Genomic DNA, 20,000 nt, shown 5'->3' with positions numbered 1-20,000 from the left:
CAGGATGAGAGTTTTCAAAGTCACTGCCTGGTAGAACCTACTAATATTTGCTGCTGGATAATTTACAGGGGTTCTTGAATCTCCACATTTGAATGTGGCCCACATAAGTGTGGCTGCCAAAAAGAACAGTTGCTAAGCCTTTGGCACTGAATACCTAATGAGAGAGGTTCACCTGCATTCCAGACCAGGTGGTGGTGTTACTTGAGCCTTGTCTGCTTTGTGGTTAGACAATTCTTGAGTTTCATAGCCAAGACATATTCCAAGAGTACTTTTGATGTGTGACAAACTTTCATCACGTGTTAAAATAGGAAGTTTTTCTTTGGTGATTGTGATGGAATGTAGGATGAAATCTGGAGTGAAAGCAAGAGAAAGAAAGTTCAAAATACTGCTGTTGTGTAGGTTAGCAATTATACTGTTGTTTTAAGGGTTTGGGGAAATCCTATAATTATTCTAACAAATATAAAAAGACATTTCCCCAGAGAAATTCTCTGCTGTTTCAGTGCTAGTAAGTGTATAGTTGAGCAATACCTTTTTCACTTTAGCAAATTACTCTGCTGACGGATAGATGAATTAACTTTAAAAGGAGTCTCCTCACTACAAATGCAGCTGTGAAGGCTAATCAACTGAAGCAATTAAACAGCTATCTCTGTGGCTGCAAAGAAGCCAATAAGAGAAGCAAACGTACTGAGAATTGGCTAGTTACAGATAACTGTGAAGAGTGAGTTTATGTCTAGCGTTTACTCCCTGTAACATTCCATTGCAGATTCCTTGAAATTCTGATATTTAGAGAAGTATGTTTGCCTTTATAGAATTATTCAATCTTTGAAATTTCTGTGCACTTAGATTTTGACAGTTTGTAGTTAGGACTAAACACAGAGAGAAAGAAACAATCTTATGAGGATGAACACTTGTTGATTTCCATAGGTGTGAATTGAATAAGATTCAGGCCACTAAGAGCTATAATAGGCTATATAGCCAGTTCCAGAATTTATTTTCAAAGAGAATCCAGGGCAGAGCCTCCATTTTATGTATTGAAGAGGAATCAGTGGTACTTTACTGTATAAAACAGATGGCAATTAACATCACAGTGGAATTTCTTGTTACAAGTGACAAAGATGCATAGAAAGTGACCCTATGATATCAGAAGAGGTTTTGATGGCTATTGGCAAAAAGAGAGATACCACAGAAAATAATTGTTTAACACTTGTAGTTTTTTTGTGTGAGAGAGAACTAAGGTCCTGACCATGTGTGGTCATTAAAGATCCCATGACACTTTTTATAAATATAATGATGTTAACCCAAGTGTCCAGGCCAAATTCCAACTTAGCTAGTTATGTCCTGCTAATGTATGTTCCCCCTGTAGTTTCAGCTGGATATGATAGTCTTTGTTTTCTATTCTAAATTGTTAAACTGTGGTTGCACTTCTTTCTTAATAGCAGGTGAATAAATGATTTTTTTGCGGTTTGTGATGGGGTGAGCATACCTTACACTAGCCCAGAAGAGGTTAACACCACACCGCAAGCAGAGGAAGTCCAATTCCTCTGGCCCCACGGAGCATGCTCAAAGTGCTGGACCAATATAAGAGGAAGCAGTAAATTTCTAAGTCATGCTGCCCAGTAGGGACAGGGTGCTATACCGACTCTGGCTCTTAAATCATTCTATCCTGTGGAGAAGGGCTGCTATAATGATGCTGGCTATTAGGCCATGCTGCCCAATCCATTGTTTACAGCCAGGCCCTAAGATACTGCTGAGATCACTGCTTGAACCTGCTTTGGGCAGAGGGCTGCACTCATTGACCTCCTGAAGTCCTTTCCATCCCTAAGATTCTATGATTCTATATAACCATAGCTGTGTCTACACGTGCACGCTACTTCGAAGTAGCGGCACTAACTTCGAAATAGCGCCCGTCGCGGCTACACGCGTCGGGCGCTATTTCGAAGTTAACTTCGACGTTAGGCAGCGAGACGTCGAAGTCGCTAACCTCATGAGGCGATCGGAATAGCGCCCTACTTCGACGTTCAACGTCGAAGTAGGGAACATGTAGACGATCCGCGTCCCGCAACGTCGAAATTGTGGGGTCCTCCATGGCAGCCATCAGCTGGGGGGTTGAGAGACGCTGCCTCTCCAGCCCGTGCGGGGCTCTATGGTCACCGTGTGCAGCAGCCCTTAGCCCAGGGCTTCTGGCTGCTGCTGCTGCAGCGGGGGATTCATGCTGCATGCACAGGGTCTGCAACTCGTTGTCGGCTCTGTGGATCTTGTGCTGTTTAGTGCAAGTGTGTCTGGGAGGGGCCCTTTAAGGGAGCGGCTTGCTGTTGAGTCCGCCCTGTGACCCTGCCTGCAGCTGTGCCTGGCACCCTTATTTCGATGTGTGCTACTGTGGCGTGTAGACGTTCCCTCGCAGCGCCTATTTCGATGTGGTGCTGCGCAACGTCGATGTTGAACATCAACGTTGCCAGCCCTGGAGGACATGTAGATGTTAGTCATCGAAATAGCCTATTTCGATGTGGCGACATCGAAATAGGCTACTTCGATGTAGGCTTCACGTGTAGACGTAGCCCATATCTGCTCCAATCCCATTGACAGAGACAAAATCCTACATGATCTTTACCAAGCTTTTGTTAAACTTAATTACCCAACAGGAGAAGTAAATAAATGGATTGACAGGGCCAAGTGAATACCCAGAAGACAGCTACTTCATAACAGGCCCAAGAAGGTAAACAACAGAACACAAACACCTACAGCCATCCTCAGCTTAAACCTATCCTGGAACATGATCCTTCACTCTCAGAGCCCCTGGGTGAGAGGCCTGTTCTGTCCTATGACAGCCACCTAACTTCAGGAAAATACTCACTAGAAGCCACACACAATACCACAGAAACACTAACCCAGGAACTTATGCCCCCAACAAATGCTGTTGGCAGCTCTGCCCACATATCTAAAGACACCATCACTGGACCTAACCACATCAGACACACCATCAGGGGCTCATACACCTGCATGTCCACTAATGTGACATATGCAATCATCTGCTAGTAATGCTCTTCTGCCATCTACGTTGGACAAACTGGACAGTCTCTGCCAAAGGATGAATGGACATAAATCAAACATCAGGAATTATAATACACAGAGGGGAACACTTTAACCTCCCTGGACATTCAATAATGGATCTTAAAGCCACCATTGCCCTACAAAAGGATTTTACCACAAGATTACAGAGGGAGACATCTGAATTGGAATTCATTTCCAAGTTTGACACATGTAACCTGGGGCCCATTTTTTTCCTTCTTTCTTTTCCTTCTTGCTCCCCTGCCCCGCCACCCACTATATAAACTCTGGATTCTTATTTTTGCTTCATATCTGATGAAAAATCTGATGAGGTTCAATAAGGACAAGTGCAGAGTCCTGCACTTGGGCCGGAAGAATCCCAAGCATTGTTACAGGCTGGGGTCTGACTGGCTCGGTAGTAGTTTTGCAGAAAAGGACCTGGGAGTTGTAGTGGATGAGCAGACGGACATGAGACAACAGTGTGCCATTGTAGCCAAGAAAGCTAATGACATATTAGGTTGCATCAAGAGGAGCGTTGCCAGTAGATCCAGAGAAGTGATTATTCCTCTTTATTCGGCTTTGGTGAGGCCGCATCTGGAGTACTGTGTCCAGTTCTGGGCCCCCAATTATAGGAAGGATGTGGATACACTGGAGAGCGTCCAGCAGAGGGCGACCAAAATAATTAGGGGGCTGGAGCATATGACTTATGAAAAAAGATTGAGGGACTTGGGACTGTTTAGTCTGCAGAAGAGAAGACTGAGGGGGAATTTGATAACAGCTTTCAATTTACTGAAGGGAGGCTGCAAAGAGGCTGGAGAGAGGCTGTTCACAGTGGTCATGGATGGCAGAACACGGAACAATGATCTCAAGTTGTGGTTGGAAAAGTCCAGGTTGAACATTAGGAAAACCTTTTTCACTAGGAGGGTGGTGAAGCATTGGAATGGTCTACCCAGGGAAGTAGTGGAGTCTCCATCCCTGGTGTTTAAGTCTTGGCTCGACAAAGCCCTGGCGGGGCTGATCTGATGGGTTTGGTCCTGCTTAGAGCAGGGGGCTGGACTCGATGGATTTTTTAGGTCTCTTCCAGCTCTAGTGTTCTTTGATTCTATGATTCTGTGAAAAAAAGGGATTGTGCTTGCTCCTGCCAAGAGGACAGGGGACTGGATTCGATGACCTCCTGAGGTCCCTTCCAGTTGTATGAGATGTGTATCTCCATAAATATATTAAAGTGGGTATTACCCATGAAAGCTCATTCCCTAATAAATAAAATTGTTTGTCTTTAAGGTTCTACAGGACTGGTTGGTTTTTGTGAAGTTATAAACTAACATAGACATCCCTTTGAAAATACTGTGTTCGCAAATTGAAGGTCACAGTCCCCATGCTGTTTTCTGTGCTAGCATTAAAAATAAAGAATTACAAAAAATTTTAAAGTTGCTGCTCCATATTTTCAGTTCAGTGTAATTAGAGTTATCACATAGTTACATCTTTGGCTTTTTTGTTCACTATTTGTGTTTTTTAAAGAATAAATAATAAGTGTGGGAAATTCCTAGATATTTTCTTTATGTGTACATAATATATATACTTTAAAAATGCACTTCCATGGTTGGATGGAACTCATTCTTAAAATAAGTTAGAGTATTTTCATATTTTCGCTTCATGGTGTCACAGCAGAGCAAAGTGAAGGATTTTTTGGATGCCTCAGCTGTACATTTCCACACCTTAGTTGAAATCTAGGAATGTTAACTTGAACTTTAACTCTAAATTTCTAGGATTTGTCACCTTGTCTGTGGAATAACTGTTACAATGTTCTTGTTTTTTTTTTTTTCCTTGGCTTTCTAATGTATACTTACAATTTAACTATGGCAGTGTGTGTCAGCTCCATATTAGAAATGGAGTTAAGTTTTGTAGTTCAGGAGCAAATTTGCCAGCTGTTATCCATTCTGGCACCAATTCAACAATTTAGGCCAACAACTTGCCTCATTGAAGTCAGTGCAACCCTTCATATGCTTAAAGCCAAGCACATGATAAAATAGTTTGTTGGAAATGGGCTATAGTGCTCAGCATGTTACATTATAAAATACGTACTCGGTCATTTTCTTTCAGCTGAAGAATACAACATATCGGGTGTGTCTACACTTGCATTCCTCTTTTGAAAGAGGTATGCAAATAAGGTAAATCAAAAATGCAAATGAGATATAAATTTGCATATTTGTCACCTGATTTGCATGTTCTAATTTCAAAAGAGCTTCTTTCGAAAGAAGAAAGCCAGTGTAGATGCTGCTCTTTTGAAAGTAAACCCCATCTTTGAAAGAATCCTTCTTCCCATTAAATAAAGAGAAGAAGGATTATTTCGAAGATGGGTTTTTCTTTCGAAAGAGCAGCATCTACGCTGGCTTTCTTCTTTCGAAAGAAGCTCGTTCGAAATTAGAATATGCAAACGAGGTTGCACATACGCAAATTTATACCTCATTTGCATTTTCAATTTATCTCCTTTGCATACCTCTTTCTAAAGAGAAATGCCAGTGTAGACGTACCCATCGGGTGTGTCTACACGGGCACAAATCTTTGAAATAGCCATGCTAATGGCCATTTTGAAGATTACTAATGAGGCACTGAACTGAATATTCAGCGCCTCATTAGCATTAGGACACTTCCGACCGCGGTGCTTTGAAAGCGCCGCTTTTGAAAGTGTGTGGCTTGGTGCGGCTATACGGGGGTCCTTTTCGAAAGGACCCGCACCTTTTGTAATCCCCTTATTCCAATCAGTGAGCAGGATAAGGGGATTTTGAAAGGTGCAGGGTCCTTTCAAAAAGGACCCCTGTGTAGCCACACTGAGCCGCACGTTTTCAAAAGCGGCGCTTTTGAAGCGCCGCAGCCGGAAGCGTCCTAATGCTAATGAGGCTCTGAATATTCAATTCAGTGCCTTATTAGTAATCTTCGAAATTATGGCTATTTCGAAGATTTGTGCCCATGTAGACACACCCATCCTCCCTGAAATTTGCACCCTCACTCTTTGAGTAAAGAATAAATTTGCTGAAACTTTACAAGTTAAATTGTCCTTTATGACCAAGCACCCAAAATCAGACCATTTCTTTCTCTGAATGATCTTAATAATAGAATAACACAGGTGGTGTCAAAACTTCCTTGGTAGTTAAAACCCACTGAAATCTTGTGCATATATTTCATTTAACATTGTTAAGATTAAAAATACTTTTTCTATTTCTCATAATTGAAAGTTTCTCCTCCAGCAGAGGCTGACAGATGATGTTCTATAGAGAATTAGTGATTGCCATCTCCTGTTGTTCTGAGAAGGACTGAAGGTGGACATTTTGTTGAGGTATAGCAGTATCTAATTAGGGCATTCAACATTTTTAAGTGTGACCTGTACTGACCCAATAAGAGGGGGAAATATATTTTAAATTAGTTTAATTTAACTTGGGACCATGAGAACTAAAATGTGCCAATCAAAGTAATATGCTTATTGGATAGTGTCACTACAGGATTGTTTGAGTGCCCTAACTATTCATAGCCATAGCTTAACATGTTTGGCCTTTAAATGTAACTGTAACCCACCCTTTTCTCCTGGGATTACTCGGGAGCAGGCAACACTCACTGGTGTGCCAAGGAAGCCTGATGTTGCTGACTTTAAAGGGGATCCTGAGAATTTTTTATCCACTTTACTGCTGTAGTCCCTTACTCCTAAAGAAATTAAAATCAGCAGTGCCTCTACCTAAATGACCCCTTTACAGACTCAGTGGGAATCTCCAGAAATAAACACATCATCATCTGTGTCATGGATCTAACTCAAAAATACCAGATATAAATAATGTACATCCAGCACACTTAGAGTTAACATACTTTTACTTAACAACTTAAAGAAACAGGGCATAACTGATTAATATTAAATGCCACTATTAATTTAAATCCATAGGAGGCAGATAAATAAAATCAATTAGCAAACAGAGGATATTGTTATAATGAAACTTATCTAACTCGCATTTACATTGCCACCATTTTTTCCACCTTCAAGTGTACACTCCTCTGGATTCCAGAGTCCTAGATGCTTGCTTGTGTGGGTGCATTTGCAGTTCTGCAGCTGTGAGACCACTGTGCAAGTTCTGAGTATCAGTCCAACTGAGTCAAGCAGCTGTGCAACCCCTCTGAAGATTGGAATTGGACCCACCAAATGTCCACAGCTCTGAGCCCTGTCTCTCTGTTGTGCCCCTTCCTTTGCAAGTACTTTCCCAGACAAAGGAGGGAGTTATTCACAGGTCCTTTACTGCAGGCCCAGCTAAGTCAGCTCCAGACACAGGGCAGCTCTACACTAGAAAAGAAGTTTGAGCTAAAATACGCAATTCCAGCTGTGTTATTTGCATAGCTAGAGTCGACCTCCCTTTCTGGTGTGGCCCCACTGTGATCGGTCGATGAGAGAAATTCTCCCCTTAACTTCCCTTTCTCCAGGGAAGCCACCAATTAGCTCTGAATCTCTCTGCTCAGTCAAAGCCCCAGAAGTCTCTCAGCAGCAGCTTCTAGCTTCTTAGCAGCAGCTCCTGATATGGACAGAACTCCAAACCAGCAGCCTGGCCTCGCTCTCAAAATGGAGCCCAACGCCTCTTTCCCTGCATTCCTTGTAAGACAGAAATCTCTCCCCTTTTTCCCAAGGCTTCCTGGGAGTTGATGTCTCTAAGGCTAGATCACAACATGCAGAGTCTTATCAAGTGGAACACTCCTCATAAAGTTCAGAGGCCCAACGTAGGTACCCTACATAAACTTAATGCTGAATTATGTTTGATGGTGGAATAACCTTTTATGAAATGTAATGCTAATCCTTTTCTATCATACGGGCCACGTTTACATGAGACACCTCTGTCGACAGATGTCACTGTTGGAAGAGATTTCTGGCAGGACCTCTGTCGACAGATCACGTCTACACACAAAAGCAGATTGAAAGAGCAATCCACTCTGTCGACAGAGAGCAGCCAAAGTGCCTATCCCTCCCTTGACAGAATGGCTGACTGGAAGCTCTGCAAACAGGGCAGCCTGGTGAACTGGAAACCCTGTCGGTTGACTAAAGGGCCCTGGAGCATCTACATGGCTGTTTTGTCAACAGAACACCATCCAGAGAGGTGTTACACCTGAATGGGGAGAGATCTAATACTGTCAGTGGATGTGCCAGGTTTTGTCAACAAACTGTCAACAAAGCGCATTTAGCATGTCGACGCTCCATGGGTTTTCCCAACCAAAGCCCAGTTTTACCAGGAAAAGCCACTTGTGTAAATGTGGCCATAATGTCCTACTGTTCTCAGGAACCTTTTTTATAGACAACTGTTATTTCCACTTATTCATTCAAAAAATTTGGTTGTTTTATAATTCAAAAATGTTTGTTCAAGTTGAATTGATATACCAAGTAGAAAGGGTCTGTGTTTAACAGAAAAAAGCAGTCCAGTGGAGCAAGCATTTAGCATGACGTGCTGATGAATGTGAAGAGAAATGTCAAATAAGTGCAGATTTTATCAGAGCTTTTTTGCTCTGGGAATGTAAAAACACCTTGTTCAACGTTTCATGGTAAAGTCATTCAGAAAATTGGATCTTAGAAGAGTCTTCCAGGCCAAGGAGTATCCACATACAACCAATGGTTCAGCAGCTGAAATAACACACTCAAACACATTTTAAGTATATTTTTATGTTTTTATTAATATTTTGCAATACTGAAAAATATGAACTTACATTTCGTGGTTTTTTTATTTTGGAAACACGGTCACTTTATCTTTACATCTTCAAGGATCTAGGTTCCAGAATGACCACATCTTGCCTAAGACGGGGGCTTGTCAAAAGAAGGTAGGAGTGCTGTATGGTGCAGGGAAGAAAACAAGGACAGAAACTCCTGCCAAAAGGTAGGTGGGGGTCAGCTTTGCTGTGCTGACTCAGCCCCTGGGAACGTAGGGGCGAAATGCTTTAAGGAAACAAGCCCCTTTCTCCATGCAGTGGGCAAGGTAGCACTCACCTTGCTTCCCTTTGAGGAAGCAGTTTTTCCTCAGTGTTTGCATCAGGAATTGAAATTAGGGAGGGGTGTTCAGAAATACATAGGAGGGGCGGGCAGTGAGGCAAATTGAGGGGTGAAACTGTTATGACACAGGTGAAAAATGTTTAATTTATTAGCTGTAGCGCCTGTTTTTAAATCATCACAGAAATGTAAAGCTGGCTATACAAGCCTACTGTGGAGGACTATATCTGTCTCTCTTTGGTTTCTTGTTGAAATGTTGCACAGCTCTGTTAATGAGCTTCTCAAATGCAACACATTTCATTTTTGGTGGCTTCTCATGTGTCTGGTAATTCCAATCCTTCATGATATGCTCACGAGCAAAAAGAAGGTGACTTCTTTCAGAACACAGATCTCTGCTGAATGAGAGAAAAGAATGCTGAGCAAAAGTTGAAGTCAAATCTCCATTTGGTGATCATATGATATTCCACTCTGTGTTCAAATTCTCTAGTCTAGTTATGGCAGCCCCATGGCATGTATTGCCTCACTCCACTCAAGAGTCAGTGTTTTATAAGACAGGCATCTGTAAAATCTACAGAGAGCTCAACAGAATCCAGAAGCTGGTGTTTGTAGATTTGTAACAATGACGTCTGTGTACTTTACTTTTGAAACTGGTTTGTCAAACAATTTTTGTGCTCTTCATCTAAGGAGTTCATGTAAGTGCCCTAACTAGTCAATTTCTAAATTGAAGTCTTTGCCTCTTCCAGTACATTTTCAATAGATCTCTTGCTGATTGATCCAAATGTAGCTTCCATTGCTGGACGGAGATCTAGTACTGTTGTAGCAGCTGCCTAGATTGCATTGTTTAATGACTCAAGTGGTTTCAACAGTAGACTTGAAAGAGAGAACTAGTTAATGTGTTCTCTGAACTATGAAGTAATAGTCGACCAGCCTCACTACTTAGCTCCATCCTGTCTTACTTAGCAGAGAGTTTCCAAAGCCAATAATAATGTGTGCAGTAATTTTAAGACAAGAGCCAAAGGTTGCTCATGAGAAATCTGGTGGATTTTCCCTCGTTGGACTAATTCGAACTTCACTCCCTGTGTATCTTCTGCATTTTCCCAGAGGGGAGAGGGAGGCACTGGGGTGCCAGAGGCAGGCTTTGACCAGAAGGTGCTCATCTAAGCAGCTCTGGGCTAGCAGGTCCCTCAGACAGGATACTACTTGCCCTATTTCCATGCACTTCTCGGAGTGGCCAGCTGCTGGAGCCAGGTGCTTCTCTGACTGCAGTGAATGGAGGTGAGGAAAGGCTTCACATGCTGCTTGCCTTGCAAACAGAAACTGGCCTATCAGAGTTGCAAGATTTTGCTGGCGGTGTGGGGACAGTACATAAAGTCTCCCCACCTCCATCACCACCTGATCCCCGCACTCACAATGGCTTTCAGACAGCACAGGTCCCTTCAGCTAGCCACTCTGAGCAGTGTGCAGGAGCAGGAGAGGCAGAGAGCCTGGCCAAGGGTCCCACTTAGCTGTGGGGCTGATCCAGCCCACAGGCCATATTTTGTCCTGATGTAAATATAGTCTGATCCAGAAGCCTTTTTTCCCTCCCCTGGCTCATCACTAGCTATCAAGGGACAGCTCATTTGGAACCTACTTACCAAGCATAATTTGAAATGATAAGGTTGGCCAACATTCCCAAAATGAATATGCCAATACTGTCATTAAACAACAACAGCTGTGTGAGGAAACTAGTCTTTGTTCATCCTTTTCAACCCTACTATACTTTTTCAGGTAGGAGTATTGTATCACATACTGTATATGCTTTTGAGGTGTGTATTAATGTTTCAGTTTAATTTCAACTTTACAACCAATGATTAAACTGACAACATTGAATGTAATATCAGTTGACAATTGGGGGAAGGTGCTGAGGAAATTGAGGGGGGCACTCACTTCACTGGGGGTGTGTAGAAAAATCCCTGTTTTTCCTCACCACCCTATTGGCTTTGATGGAGTAGGGGGTTTCGCCTTCCTCACAGCAGGTGTCAGTGAAAACCTATTATGGTAAACATAAAGGGTAGTAAGCCATATGTCACGACATACTTGATAAGTGTGGGGTGGCTGTCCAAGGCAGGTACTCATTAGGAAAGGTATACAGCTAAGAATCCCAACGTACTTTATGTCAGTTGGTGAATTAAGTCTCTCGGTGTCCCTATGCGGCGGATAAATGGAAGTACAGAAAGGTTAAAAGGCTTGTCCAGAACAAAGACAAGAACCAGAACACAGATCTCAATCTTCTGAGTTATAGTCTTGTGCCTTAACCGCAAGATCATCCTTCCTCTTTTGAAGGAGACAGCGTCCTGGCAATTAATAATTTTTTTTAAAAAAAACATGAGAACCAAAACAATTGAGCCAAAAGAAACTATAGGCAGAAGAAAAATCTATCTTACACGAAAACCTCCTCACATGAAAAATGAGGCAGCCTGGTTGCTTTTGAAAGAACAGTTATATAAACAATATTTACTTCCTGACAGAATTTAGGTAGATGTCAGATTTCTCCAAGGTCTTTTCCAAAATCAGAAACATGAGCTTGGTACCATGTTCCTGATGTGAATGCAACATAACATGTGAAAAATGTGATTGGACATCTTAGCAGTCATGTTGTGTAGCTCTGCTCCATTCTAACAGGTTGATCTAATACATCCTGATTACAGCTCTGGGACCAGATACCTGAACCTCGGCTCTGCTTCATTTTTTTTCAATGGGCTGTAAGCACAGCTGAACTTAGTGAAGGCTGGGGGTAACATCCATGTTCATTCAGGCTAACATACTGAAGGATCACCAATTATTGGAGAATAAGCTGATGTTAATGGAGCTGTGTAGCAGAGCCAGGGTCTGCCCATGCAGGTAGACATTGCCGAACCTAAGTCCTAATCATTAGTGGCCCCTATTTAGCAATGGAATGGGTACAGCAGTGTGAGTGTCCTCATGGCATTCCACCAATGTGTAACAACCCTGATTACTTAGGACAGTAGTTGTGTTTGAGGGTTGGATTCTCAGAAATTCTGTCCCTTTGAACTCAATGGGAGTTTGTGACTAGCTTTGGTGGGAATAAAGTTAGGCCAGTGCTGATGATCTGAAATTCCTACCTCTGCCCATTCAGCCCATGATTTCTGTGCCGAGAACATCAGTGAAGACCACTTATGATACCAAGCCAAGATTTTCAGAAATGAAATGTACAAGTAGGATCCTTGCTACTTAGGTAACTTCCTGAAGTTCAAAAGTGTTACCCAAACACTTTGAAATTCAGATATTTTACCTAAGCATGGATTTAATAACCTAATTTTAGGCTCTTAAAATAATTTTTTATTCCTCTGTCCTGTTATTTTGCCACCTGTAGCCTAAACAATGAGCCTCTCTCTGCCCTACCTCCTCTCTGGCAATTATACGTGAGACATTTTGGAGCACTGATATTAAGTCACATTTACATTTTACATTAGCCCCAATATAAATATGGATCACTGTGGTTTTTTTGTGGTGAGGCCTTCAGGTTCTTTTTTATCCATGACAAGGGCAGAATTAAATGAGCAACTTTCTTGCACTCACTATGAACTGGGCCCTATGTCAGTAACATGGTCCTCCAGGAGCTGCAATATCCTTGGTCCTTTGGCACCTCCCTTCTATTCCGCAGTCAAGATGAGAGTCTAGTAGCTATCACAGAACGAGAAAGGCTGTTTTGTTTATTTTAGCCAAATCAGTAGCCTTGTTTTCAGAACAAAATGTCATTGATAGGAATAACAGTTCCTTTTGGTGAGAACTGAACCGGTTCGCAATGTAACGGTTGTGATAAATGTCGCCTCTGTGGTTTGACTGAACCAAAACAACTCTGCATTTCCAAGCAATTAAAATGCAAGTGCTGAAGATTACACTATAAAAAAATTGAATGTAGATAAGTGAATTGCAGCTGGGGCAGGTCAGATTCACAGCATAAAAACTGAGCCACAGTCCCATGTGAATCTTCATAGGGATGCACCAGTGACTGATAACAAAGAAAAAAGGGACATTGGCCTCAACTTTGGAATTTAGATCCCACTTGTCTTGTCTTTTCCAGAAAGCTAAACTGTTTAGCTACAGCTTTATCCTACTATTTTTGAAGGTAAATGAGAGCAAGGTACAGTAGAGAACAATTCTATAACCAATTTTAGAGCATGTCAGTGTCTCGGCATTTGAACTGATAGTGCTTTCGCAGAGGATTTTTGGACTAGAATAAAATTAGCTACTCCAATTTCAAGTCATTTGTAAAAAGATACAGAAATGGAGTTGCTTGTTAGTTATGGCTTGTCTTCTACATTCCTCATTGAATTGCTGGAAGTTTTTAATAGTCTCAAATGGCCGACAAAACATTGGAACATTATCTCACACTCAGCATATAGACTTCTAACTCAACATCCTTTTCCTGCACCCTCCAAGGAGTTAGGATAATAATTCCCTGGATCCCTCCATGGAAGTGGCACAATAGAATCTTGACACTGACCACTAGAGTCTCAGCTGATGTAAATCTATTATATGCTCCAGTGACTTACCCTGCCCTACGATTGCAAAGCAGAAGACATAGACATTGAAAGGTGTAGGAAAACAATGTGAGCTTCATGCAGGCAAGAGAACGAAGCAAGTGAGAAGGAATTTGGGAAGGCTAATTTATTACATCTGGGGAGTAATTGATTAAAGAATGCCATGTAGGGAGCAATGAAAAAGGGAATTTTATATGTACAATTATTCCTTATGAAATCCTGGAGAAGCAGGTCCATTCATGCTAATTATATTTAACTGAGCTTTATAACAAGGTGGGAGTTCAACAGAGTCCATGGATTTGAAAGACAGGATGAGAAGGGAGGCAAGACCCACTTCTAATTAAACTGCTAAAAAAGGGAAAAAATTGCATTGAATAGAACACAGTGAGCTTTGAAGAAATGACAAAATAAAATGAGATAATTTATCGCATCATTGTTACAGTCAATTAAGAAAATCTGACTGATGATCAATTTAATGAACATTTTGGTAATGGTCCTCAGCTAGTGTTTTCTATGTTGTAGCTTATTAGTATGATATGTATGCTATCATTATGTTATTATATGATATTAGTATGATAACATCTTATTTGTATTTAAGAAGTTTGCAAAACCTTTGAGGATTATGCAGACAATCTAAATGAAAATGTACCTGTTCCAACAATAATGACTCATTAGTTATCATGGTTTATAATAATTAGGAAATGTATGCGATCTCAGAGCAAGAAAGGCTGTTTTGTTTACTTTAGCCAAATCAGTAGTGAGGCTTCAGCTTACCTGTCTGCAAAATACTTGCAATCTTACCAGAGTGGCATGTATCATATTTAAAAAAATATTAAATAGGGATAGTTATGTAACTGTTCTGTTTTTTAAAATGACGATACATTGAAATGGTTTATGGAAATGAGTTATTTTTGGCAAACTTTCCACCTGAAATTTTTTGGGGGTAAAAAGTGATCAAGTTGTTCAAATGTTCTGTTCTGACATCCTTGAAACAAAACCATTTACATTACCAATACGAAAGGACATTTTGTTGCAAAATTTTAATTTGTTGTTTTTTAAACAGCCGCTTTTTAAAAAAAGTTATAGCCAAAATGAAACATTTAAATGGAAGAAGTTGGAGCACCCAGACTGTGTGTTTGCAATACCCTGATTCAGACTACCAAAGGAAAACAGGATACCAGTATGTTAAATTGGTGGCAAAGTATCTGCTCCAATGCATTCTTTAAAAACAAAATTCAGAAACCAGAGAGTAGTCTTTGTGAAAACTTATTTCCTATGAACATTGTTCTTCAACATTAGCATCTCCATCACAGGGGCCCTACATACCAGGATAGCCGGAGCATAATTCGTTTTACTCTCTGTTTAAAAAAATACAAAACTCAAGTTATGTGAAGCCAGTCATCAGAACCCAGTAAACTCACATGAGAACCCTTAGACTAATCTGAAAGCAGATAGAATAACTACTTGTGTTGTGCTCCTACAAAATGACTTTCCAAGAATAAAGAACTTCATCTAACTAATTCTGATGTTTTCTTCTTCTTTTTATACCTTTCTACTGAAGAAATAATGCACTAAGACCCCAAAAACAAACTCATAAAAAGGAAAAGGAAACTAATTACATCCTGCTGTAGTGGTTCTCATCAGTAAACTTCACCTAAAAAAGGTTGTGCAAAATCACCTTTTTAAAATATTTTCAGTTTTTTTAAACTTATCTATAATTTGTGAATCAAGAAGAATATCAGTAAAGAATGCAGAGGGCAATCAAGGAAGAAAATCAATGAAGATTAATGATAGAACTATTAATCACAGAACGCTAGAACTGGAAGCAAACTTGAGAGGTCATTGAGTCCAGTCCCTGTCCTCACAGCAGTACCAAACCCCATCTAGACCATCTCTGACAGGTGTCTATCTAACCTGCTCTTAGCTATCTCCAGTGATGGAGATTCCACAACCTCCCCAGGCAATTTATTCCAGAGTTTAACCACCTTGACAGTTAGGAAGCTTTTCCTAATGCCCAACCTAAACCTTCCTTGCTTCAATTTAAGCCCATTGCTCCTTGTCCTTGGCTAAGGAGAACAATTTTTCTCCCTCCTCCTTGTAACTGTCTTTTAGGTAATCGAAAACCATTATCATGTCCCCTCTAAGTCTTCTCTTTTCTAAACTACACAAGCTCAGTTCTTTCAGTCTTCCCTCAAAGCTCATGTTCTCTAGACCTTTAATCATTCTTGTTGCTCTTCTCTGGACCTTCTCCAATTTCTCACATCTTTATCGAAATACGGTACCCAGAACTGGACACACTACTCCAACTGAGGCCTAATGAGAGCAGAAGACCCTGGCATTTGCAAGCCTAGTTCCCACTAATTCAGATTGGAATAGTACAGAAGAAGTCAAAGGGGAGTGGAAGAAGTGGGAACTGGTCCTGATTATTTCAGTACTAAAAGTAATTTGTTTGTTTTAGAGAGTTGGCCAAATTCATTTCAAGTTAGCACCAGGAATTGCTGGCAATCAGTGCACTTGAAGGTCCCTTGCCTTGCGTTCTTTGGTAACTGTGCTCTGAGATCCAAGTTGTAATTTTATAATTTTTTCTTTGCAGCTATCATTTGGGTCTTTGAATTATTTCTCATTGTGAAAGTAGTGGAAATACTAAATTAGCCACAAAGACAACAGATTTGTCGAACTCCAGTGTTATATCTTCATATCGTGCCTAAACTTTAAAAAAAAAAATTACATGCAAGACATTAGCACATAGATATTTACAATAATTTCTAGTGTAATTTTCTTGCAACATAATCAATTTTTTAATAATGGACAATTCAACTTCTCTGCTTTCAACAACTTTGTCCCTTCCTTATGGAAATATAGCCATCAAATTTGAAATCTAATTTATTCATTAGCCACATTTTTCTCTACAAATCAAACCATGGGCTAATTTTTTACTAGATCTAGGGTTACCATATTTGATCTTTCAAAAACAAAGACACCCCCGAGAGGGAGTGTATTGGTATCAGTATCACGTATATCTACTGTGACACATTAATTCAACGTCAATTGGTAGATACTGATGCAGATACATTCCCTTTCAGGGGTGTCTTCTTTTTTATATGGTACCCCACTACAGCATACATGGTTTTTAAACTCTTCCTTGTGTGCAGTTAGATTAAAATCTGACTAAGTAATAAAGAATTAATTGGAACTTGGCTGGGTTTGCAAGAGATTCTGGAAATATTTTCAAGAGTGACATACAATTCAGATACATTTAGGATTGCCTTGTGGTGTTTATTTCTTTAGTAGTCTTAGAACACGTGCAAATTTCAAAGACATTTTTCCCAAAACTTTTTCTACCTTCTTGGGTATGAATTAGATCTTCGTAGTAAATGTCAATAATCTGTGGAGCAATATTCTTATGAATAATAATCAAAATTTACAGATCAGAACAGAAAAAAATGCTGCTTCAGGACTCATTAGAGTTTGATTTAAAGATATTTACTTTTTATATGATGAAACGGTGTTAACAATTTGCGTTTTAATTTTTATACATCTTTAACTTTTTGAATTCAATATCTCCCCAATAATTTCCCACAGCTCTGAAAATTGATAGACTATATGTCTCTAAGGCTCTGTCTACACTAGAGACATCTGTTGACAGAAGTTTCTGTCAGAAGACATCTTGCAAAAAAACTTCTGTCGGCAGACTGTAGCCAGACTGCCAAGCAGATCAAAAGAGAGATCTGCTCTGTTGACAGAGAGCGGCTGAACTGCCTGGCCACTCTCTTGAAAGAACGGCAACCAGAAGCACAGCAGACAGGGCTGCCCAGTGTCCCAAAAGCCCTGTCTGTCGTAAGTGGGGCCCCCAGAACAATCAGACCAGCTTTCAGTTGACAGAATCTGTCAACAATGGTGTTCTGCCTCTTATTTAGAGTGGCAGAAAGCTGTCAACGGATATGCTGCATTCTGTCAATTTACTGTCGGTGGAATGCCTTGGGAATGTGGACACTCTAGTATAGTCATAGCCTAAGAGAAAGATAACTGAAAATGAAATGTACTTAGTTCTGTGCTCAAATCATAGCATTCAAATCAGCAACTCGAATACTCATTTTTATTTGCTGTTAGCGTCCTTCATCTTTGTCTGCTTGGGAAGATAAGCTAGCTTTGAGACACAGCTTTTCATAGAATCACAGAATCATAGAACACTAGGACTGGAAGGGACCTCGAGAGGCCATTGAGTCCAGCCCCCTGCCCCAATGGCAGGACCAAGTACTATCTAAACCATCCCTGATAGACATCTATCTAACCTGTTCTTAAATATCTCCAGCAATGGAGATTCCACAACCTCCCTTGGCAATTTATTCTACTGTTTGACCGCCCTGACAGTTAGGAACCTTTTCCTAATGTCCAACCTAAACCTCCCTTGCTGCAGTTTAAGCCCGTTGCCTCTTGTTGGCTACGTCTACACGCGCACGCTACATCGAAATAGCTTATTATAGTCTATTTCGATGAATAATGTCTACACGTCCTCCAGGGCTGGCAACATCGACGTTCAACTTCGACGTTGGGCAGCACCACATCGAAATAGGCGCTGCGAGGGAACGTCTACACGCCAAAGTAGCACACATCGAAATAAGGGTGCCAGGCACAGCTGCAGACAGGGTCACAGGGCAGACTCAACAGCAAGCCGCTCCCTTAAAGGGCCCCTCCCAGACACAGTTGCACTAAACAACACAAGATCCACAGAGCCGACAACTGGTTGCAGACCCTGTGCATGCAGCATGGATCCCCAGCTGCGGCAGCAGCAGCCAGAAGCCCTGGGCTAAGGGCTGCTGCACACGATGACCATAGAGCCCCACAGGGGCTGGAGAGAGAGCGTCTCTCAACCCCTCAGCTGATGGCCACCATGGTGGACCCACTATTTTGATGGTGCGGGACGCAGATCGTCTACACGTGCCCTCCTTCGACGTTCAACTTCGAAGTAGGGCGCTATTCCCATCCCCTCATGGGGTTAGCGACTTCGACGTGTCGCCACCTAACGTCAATTTCAACTTCGAAATAGCGCCCAACACATGTAGCCGTGACGGGCGCTATTTCGAAGTTGGCGCCACTACTTCGAAGTAGCGTGCACATGTAGACACGGCCGTTCTATCCTCAGAGGCCAAGAAGAACAAGTTTTCTCCTTCCTCCTTATGACTTCCTTTTAGATACCTGAAAACCGCTGTCATGTCTCCCCTCAATCTTCTCTTTTCCAAACTAAACAAGCCCAGGTTGTCAGGTTGTGTAGCAGAACGCACTTTGCCAACATCATTGGTTTCTTCAAATGTGAAATGTATTTAGGACTGGTGGAATTTGATTTTTTTTTATAATTTTGACAGATATCAATGTAATTTTAAGCAGGTGTTATGTGTATATATTTAAATTATAATTTCACAAAATTATGGGTGTTAGGCATGTTTTTCAAATTTCATTGACTAAAACTTTCAGTTTTGGAAAATTATGACTGAGGTGTCAGAATAATTATTTAATGACATTAGATATTTCACACTTGTAGGAAATTATTGGAAGTGGATTTTGATTTCAAAACATTAAAGCTTTATAGGTATTAAAATATGCTGCATCAATATCACATGACAAACTATACAAAGCAAGCCTCCTTAGAGTTCCAAAGTACTCCTTAAATTCTCCTTACGTTCCGAAGCAGCATTTTTTTTACCTTTCCTGTTTGTAAATTTCAGTTATTGTTGTTTGGCTGCATATGCTGAAATCAGTTGTATTCTGACAGAAACCTATATGTCTGTTTAAGTGGTATAACTGCATCATGTCACAGTCAAGGAGTTTACATTACACTAACCCGTGTCATTTCTTATAGGTTATGTCTACACAAGAAGCACCTGTCGACAGAAGTGACTGTCGGAAGGGATTTCCCATCAAAATGACTGTCGACAGATTGCATCGACACGTAAAAGCAGATTAAGAGAGCAGTCCACTCTGTTGACAGAGACCAGCAACATTGCCTGACTCTCTCTTGACAGAACAGATGACTGGAAGCTCTGCAAACAGGTCTTCCTGATGAACTGGAAACCCTGTCAACAAAAGGTCTCCAGAGCATCTAAATTGCTTTTTTGCCAAGAAGAAGCTGTCGACAAAGACATTATACTTGAGCAGCGAGAGGTGTAGTACTGCCAGCTGATGGGCTGGGTTTTGTTGACATTTTACATGTAAGTGCTCCACGGTTTTTCCCAACAAAAGCCCAGTTTTGCTGCAAAAAGCCTCTTATGTAGACATAGCCATAGAACTGAAAATCTAAAATATCCAATATTAATTATATTCAGTGATTCATTCTCTTCCTGTACTTGCAAATTATAAAGGCGTCTCTATTCAAAAGCTCTGTAATCTGTAATCAGGGAGGTAGCAGTGTTAGT

This window comes from Carettochelys insculpta, chromosome 10, assembly GCF_033958435.1.
Source record: "Carettochelys insculpta isolate YL-2023 chromosome 10, ASM3395843v1, whole genome shotgun sequence".
Lineage (NCBI taxonomy): Eukaryota > Metazoa > Chordata > Testudines > Carettochelyidae > Carettochelys > Carettochelys insculpta.
The sequence above is the reverse complement of the archived record's forward strand: the minus strand, read 5'-3'. Positions refer to the sequence as shown.